We start from the raw sequence: 7,198 nt of genomic DNA, 5'->3' as shown, positions 1-7,198 counted from the left end.
CGAAGCTCTTTTAGTTCATTCCTAGCTATGACGGTAACACCTTGCTATTTTCTAGTTCATTGCTAACTTTAAGCGATTGAACATTTTGGTTTGCATTTTCCTGCTCTGTAGCCATCATAACCTCTATCTTGCTCAGTCGTTGTTACAAAAATTATAGGCTGATACTATTTTGTTCATGCCAATATTGTTCTTCAAAAGCTGCTATCACTCTGCTATCTAGCTATGACCGTAAGTATTTAGTTTGGCATGCTATCACTCTGCTATCTAGCATGTAGTACAAATAAACTTGTCATACTACTAGATAATAATTTTGTGTGCCATCTTGTTCTTCAAAAGCTGCATTATTGACTTGTTTCTCTGACTTGGCATGACGCTCACATATGGAATGCCGAACATATTGGTTTGCATTCCCTCTTATACAAGTTCACGTGTGATCCCACTATATTCTGTATCTGGTCCATCCTAAGCTCCAGCATTAACTATCCTCTATGTGTTGCTCATTACAAGTTTATATCCCGAAACATCTTGATTTGCATCCCCTTCACTATAAGTTCAGGAGTATTATTTAGTTCACTTGGCACATGTTGGTTCACATTCCCTCCTCTTTAGCTTTTGCCATCGTAACTTCTATTTTTGGTTTACATTCCCTGCTCTGTAGATGTAGCCATCATAACTTCATCTTGCTCAGTCGTTGTTACAAAATTTATAGCCAAATGTTATTCCCTGAACATGTTGGTTTGCATGGGACTTGACAGTAGTAAGTCTGCTGTTTCATTTTAACGTGCTCTATTATATTGGCTGTTGGTATGCGGCATGCACTCTTTGTTTGCTTATTGTGCGCATTACAATGATCTTCTTATAACGACGAAATGATGAGTTCCAAATTCTTTGGCAAACAATATTGTAGTGTCTTTGCCTTTCCATTGTTGTTGTCTTAACTTGTAAGGTCTTTGTTTCATATATAGGTGGTGCATGGACAACTTAAAAGATTGCCGAATGGCTTCATTGTATTGCTAGGTTTAATTACCATTCAATTTCTCTCGGGTTCCGTAATATTTTTTCAAAGCCTTGCAACTTGATGTAATATTTAGTTAGTTTTTATAGTTCTTCGCGCATTTTTTCTATGGTGCTTGTGGTAAGTGAGGCTATCCGACAGAAATCATGTGCTGCGTAAATATTCTCAGTATCTAAATCACAAATTCCCATCCCTTAAACGGCCCAATTAAGCGAAATCACATAAGTGCCGGCCCGCAAAATCCTAAAGCGCCTATTCTACCGGCATATAAACAGCAACTAAACGAGTGGGCCAGCCCACTTGATTTCTGGTGGACCCCACCGTCTAATTGGGCCGGACCACTTTCTTTAATGTGGACCCCACACACATCTGGGCCCGCCCTGTAACAGAAAAGCGGGCCCCACAAGATTATTGGGCCGGCCCACTAACTTGTTGGGCCAGCCCAACTGCTTTTATGGTGGACCCCACTTGCTAAGTGGGCCGGCCCGGTTACGCGATAGGGGACCCCACATTTATTATTGGGCTGGCCCACTATCTTGCTGGGCCAGCCCACTTGCTATATGGTGGACCCCACATACTAAATGGGCCGGCCCATTAACAGGAATGTGGGACCCACCTGTGTTTTGGCCCGGCCCACTATCTTGTTGGGCCAGCCCACATGCTATATGGTGGACCCCACATACTAAATGGGCCGGCCCATTAACAGGAATGTGGGACCCACATGTGTTTTGGCCCGGCCCACTATCTTGTTGGGCCAGCCCACTTGCTATATGGTGGACCCCACATACTAAATGGGCCGGCCCTTTAACAGGAAAGTGGGACCCACCTGTTTTTTGGCCCGGCCCACTAACTTGTTGGGCCGGCCCACTTGCTATATGGTGGACCCCACACACTTAATGGGCGGCCCTTTAACAGGAAAGTGGGTCCCACGTGCTAATTAGGCCGGCCCACTAACTTCTTGGGCCGGCCCAGTTGCTTTAAGGTGGACCCCACTTGTTAAATGGGTCGGCCAGATAACAGGAAAGTGGGCCCCACATGTCTTGTGGGCCGGCCCTTTTGCCTGTTGACCGGTCAAACGAGTGCATTCGGCCCGGCCCGCATGCTTAGTGGGCCGGCCCTTTTAAATTTTGACCAGTCAACCTTAGAGGTTAGGCCCGGCCCACGTAACTAATGGACCAGCCCAGCTATATAGTTGACCGGTCAAACTAAGTCAGCTGGCCCGGCCCGCAAACTTAATGGGCCGGCCCGCTTAAGACGTGGCAGGCCTCGTGTGGGCCTACCATCTACCACGGGGTTTCAACCGGTTAACGCCGTTAACTGCCCTAACCCGCGTCCGCCACGTGTCGGCTTGCATGACGTCGCCAGCCAACGGGCTCCCGAAACACTTGGGCAACGGTCCGATTTTCCGTGGCGGAAGGGCGCCTAAGCGCGACGGACCGAAAAAATCGTCGTAGGACTTTGCCTGACGCGGTTTCGACAACAAAACCCATATCGTCGGGTTAGGCCCATAGGCGATGAAAAATACCCCTTAGCGGACGATTTTGAGACGTTGTCTATCAGAACTTTTCTTGTAGTGTATACCAATTTTGTTAGTATCCTTGAAAAAATGGATATGGAGAGAGTAAGGTACACTAATAATATTAATGATGTAGGGGATATTAAGACATCAATACCTTGCAAGCTCGCAGGATTGTTCGAGGCACTAGAAAAGAATTATGACTGGATTGTTCCTGAAAATTTGTTTAATGAGAATAGCAAGCCTAAGAGTAATGAAAAGGGAACCTCTGAAACTTACATAGATAAGATAACATGCATTGTTGAGGCAACTCCCAACACCCCTGGTACTAGTGTTGATGCTTCATCTCTTGATAACACTTGATACACACTTTCTGCGCCTAGCTGAAAGGCGTTAAAGAAAAGCACTTATGGGAGACAACCCATGTTTTTACTACAGTACTTTTATTTTATATTTGAGTCTTGGAAGTTGTTTACTACTGTAGCAACCTCTCCTTATCTTAGTTTTGTGCATTGTTGTGCCAAGTAAAGCCGTTGATAGTAAGGTTCATACTAGATTTGGATTACTGCGCAGAAACAGATTTCTTTGCTGTCACGAATCTGGGCTGTTTTCTCTGTAGGTAACTCAGAAAATTATGCCAATTTACGTGAGTGATCCTCAGATATGTACGCAACTTTCATTCAATTTGGGAATTTTCATCTGAGCAAGTCTGGTGCCACTTTAAAATTAGTCTTTACGAACTGTCTCGTTTTGACAGATTCTGCCTTTTATTTCGCATTGCCTCTTTTGCTATGTTGGATGAATTTCTTTGATCCATTAATGTCCAAGTAGCTTTATGCAATGTCCAGAAGTGTTAAGAATGATTATGTCACCTCTGAACATGTAAATTTTTATTGTGCACTAACCCTCTAATGAGTTGTTTTGAGTTTGGTGTGGAGGAAGTTTTCAAGGATCAAGAGAGGGAAATGATGCAATATGATCAAGGAGAGTGAAAGCTCTAAGCTTGGGGATGCCCCGGTGGTTCACCCCCGCATATTTTAAGAAGACTCAAGCATCTAAGCTTGGGGATGCCCAAGGCATCCCCTTCTTCATCGACAACATTATCGAGTTCCTCCCCGAAACTATATTTTTTTTCCATCACATCTTATGTGCTTTGCTTGGAGCGTCGGTTTGTTTTTGTTTTTGTTTGAATAAAATGGATCCTAGCATTCATTGTGTGGGAGAGAGACACGCTCCGCTGTTGCATATGGACAAATATGTCCTAAGGCTTTACTCATAGTATTCATGGCGAAGGTTGAATCTTCTTCGTTAAATTGTTATATGGTTGGAATCGGGAAATGCTACATGTAGTAATTCTAAAATGTCTTGAATAATTTGATACTTGGCATTTGTTGTGCTCATGTTTAAGCTCTTGCATCATATACTTTGCACCTATTAATGAAGAAATACATAGAGCTTGCTAAAATTTGGTTTGCATATTTGGTCTCTCTAAAGTCTAGATAATTTCTAGTATTGAGTTTTGAACAACGAGGAAGACGGTGTAGAGTCTTATAATGTTTACAATATGTCTTTTATGTGAGTTTTGCTGCACCGGTTCATCCTTGTGTTTGTTTCAAATAACCTTGCTAGCCTAAACCTTGTATCGAGAGGGAATACTTCTCATGCATCCAAAATCCTTGAGCCAACCACTATGCCATTTGTGTCCACCATACCTACCTACTACATGGTATTTCTCCGCCATTCCAAAGTAAATTGCTTGAGTGCTACCTTTAAATTTCCATCATTCGCCTTTGCAATACATAGCTCATGGGACAAAATAGCCTTAAAAACTATTGTGGTATTGAATATGTACTTATGCACTTTATCTCTTATTAAGTTGCTTGTTGAGCGGTAACCATGTTTTCTGGGGACGCCATCAACTTTTTACCTTTGTTGAATATCATCTGAGTTGCTATGCATGTTCGTCTTGTCTGAAGTAAGGGCGATTTTCACAATCAAATGGTTTGAGTATGCATACTGTTAGAGAAGAACATTGGGCCGCTAACTAAAGCCATGAATCATGGTGGAAGTTTCAGCTTTGGACATAAAACCTCAATCTCTTATGAGAATATTATCTGTTGTTGAATGCTTAAGCATTAAAAGAGGAGTCCATTATTTGTTGTCTATGTTGTCCCGGTATGGGTGTCTAAGTTGAAGAATGATCAAAAGCGAGAAATCCAATCCGAACTTTCTCCTTAGACCCTTGTACATGCGGCATAGAGGTACCCCTTTGTGACACTTGGTTGAAACATATGTTATGCAATGATAATCCGTGTTAATCCGAGCTAATTAGGACAAGGTGCGAGCACTATTAGTACACTATGTATGAGGCTTGCAACTTGTAAGATATAATTTACATGATACATATGCTTTATTACTACCGTTGACAAAATTGTTTCATGTTTTCAAAACAAAAGCTCTAGCACAAATATAGCAATCGATGCTTTCCTCTTTGAAGGACCTTTCTTTTACTTTTATGTTGAGTCAGTTCACCTATTTCTCTCCATCTCAAGAAGCAAACATTTGTGTGAACTGTGCATTGATTCCTACATACTTGCATATTGCACTTGTTATATTACTTTACATTGACACTATCCATGAGATATACATGTTATAAGTTGAAAGCAACCGCTGAAACTTAATCTTCCTTTGTGTTGCTTCAATACCTTTACTTTGATTTATTGCTTTATGAGTTAACTCTTATGCAAGACTTATTGATGCTTGTCTTGAAGTACTATTCATGAAAAGTCTTTGCTTTATGATTCATTTGTTTACTCATGTCATTACCATTGTTTTGATCGCTTCATTCATTACATATGCTTACAATAGTATGATCAAGGTTATGATGGCATGTCACTCCGTAAATTATCTTTGTTATCGTTTACTCGCTCGGACGAGCAGAACTAAGCTTGGGGATGCTGATACGTCTCCGACGTATCGATAATTTCTTATGTTCCATGCCACATTATTGATGATATCTACATGTTTTATGCATACTTTATGTCATATTTATGCATTTTCCGGCACTAACCTATTAACGAGATGCCGAAGAGCCAGTTGCTGTTTTCTGCTGTTTTTGGTTTCAGAAATCCTACAAAGGAAATATTCTCGGAATTGGATGAAATCAACGCCCAGGGTCCTATTTTTGCACGAAGCTTCCAGAAGTCCAAAGGAGAGACGAAGTGGGGCCACGAGGCGCCGCCACAACAGGGCGGCGCGGCCCAGGCCTTGGCCGCGCGGCCCTGGTGTGTGGGGCCCTCGTGTGGCCCCCTGACCCGCCCTTCCGCCTACTTAAAGCCTCCGTCGCGAAACCCCCAGCATCGAGAGCCACGATACGGAAAACCTCATCGAGACGCCGCCGCCGCCAATCCCATCTCGGGGATTCAGGGAGATCGCTCTCGGCACCCTGCCGGAGAGGGGAATCATCTCCCGGAGGACTCTTCACCGCCATGGTCGCCTCCGGAGTGATGAGTGAGTAGTTCACCCCTGGACTATGGGTCCATAGCAGTAGCTAGATGGTCGTCTTCTCCTTATGTGCTTCATTGTTGGATCTTGTGAGCTGCCTAACATGATCAAGATCATCTATCCGTAATCTATATGTTGTGTTTGTCGAGATCCGATGGATAGAGAATACTATGTTATGTTGATTATCAATCTATTACCTATGTGTTGTTTATGATCTTGCATGCTCTCCGTTATTAGTAGAGGCTCGGCCAAGTTTTTGCTCTTAACTCCAAGAGGGAGTATTTATGCTCGATAGTGGGTTCATGCCTCCATTAAATCCGGGACGATGACGGAAAGTTCTAAGGTTGTGGATGTGCTGTTGCCACTAGGGATAAAACATTGATGCTATGTCCGAGGATGTAGTTATTGATTACATTACGCACCATACTTAATGCAATTGTCCGTTGTTTGCAACTTAATACCGGAAGGGGTTCGGATGATAACCCGAAGGTGGACTTTTTAGGCATAGATGCTTGCTCGGATAGCGGTCTATGTACTTTGTCGTAATGCCCAATTAAATCTCACTATACTTATCATATCATGTATGTGCATTGTCATGCCCTCTCTATTTGTCAATTGCCCGACCGTAATTTGTTCACCCAACATGCTATTTATCTTATGGGAGAGACACCTCTAGTGAACCGTGGACCCCGGTCCTATTCTTTTACATTGAATACAATCTGCCGCAATACTTGTTTTATCGTTCTTTGCAAACAATCATCATCCACACTATACATCTAATCCTTTGTTACAGCAAGCCGGTGAGATTGACAACCTCACTCGTTTCGTTGGGGCAAAGTACTTTGGTTGTGTTGTGCGAGGTTCCACATTGGCGCCGGAATCCCCGGTGTTGCGCCGCACTACATCCCGCCGCCATCAACCTTCAACGTGCTTCTTGGCTCCTCCTGGTTCGATAAACCTTGGTTTCTTTCTGAGGGAAAACTTGCTACTGTCTGCATCACACCTTCCTCTTGGGGTTCCCAACGGACGTGTGTTAATTGCACGCATCATAGATGCTACTCTCATTATGGTTTGGTCTTGGTTACAATGATAAGTAGTTGATCACCACTTGTGGGTTTTAACTATAGGACTTAGCATTAGATGTCTCTTATGTTCAATAATTA

The sequence above is a fragment of the Lolium rigidum genome, chromosome 2, assembly GCF_022539505.1.
Source record: "Lolium rigidum isolate FL_2022 chromosome 2, APGP_CSIRO_Lrig_0.1, whole genome shotgun sequence".
Classification (NCBI taxonomy): domain Eukaryota; kingdom Viridiplantae; phylum Streptophyta; class Magnoliopsida; order Poales; family Poaceae; genus Lolium; species Lolium rigidum.
This window is presented reverse-complemented; position numbering follows the sequence as displayed.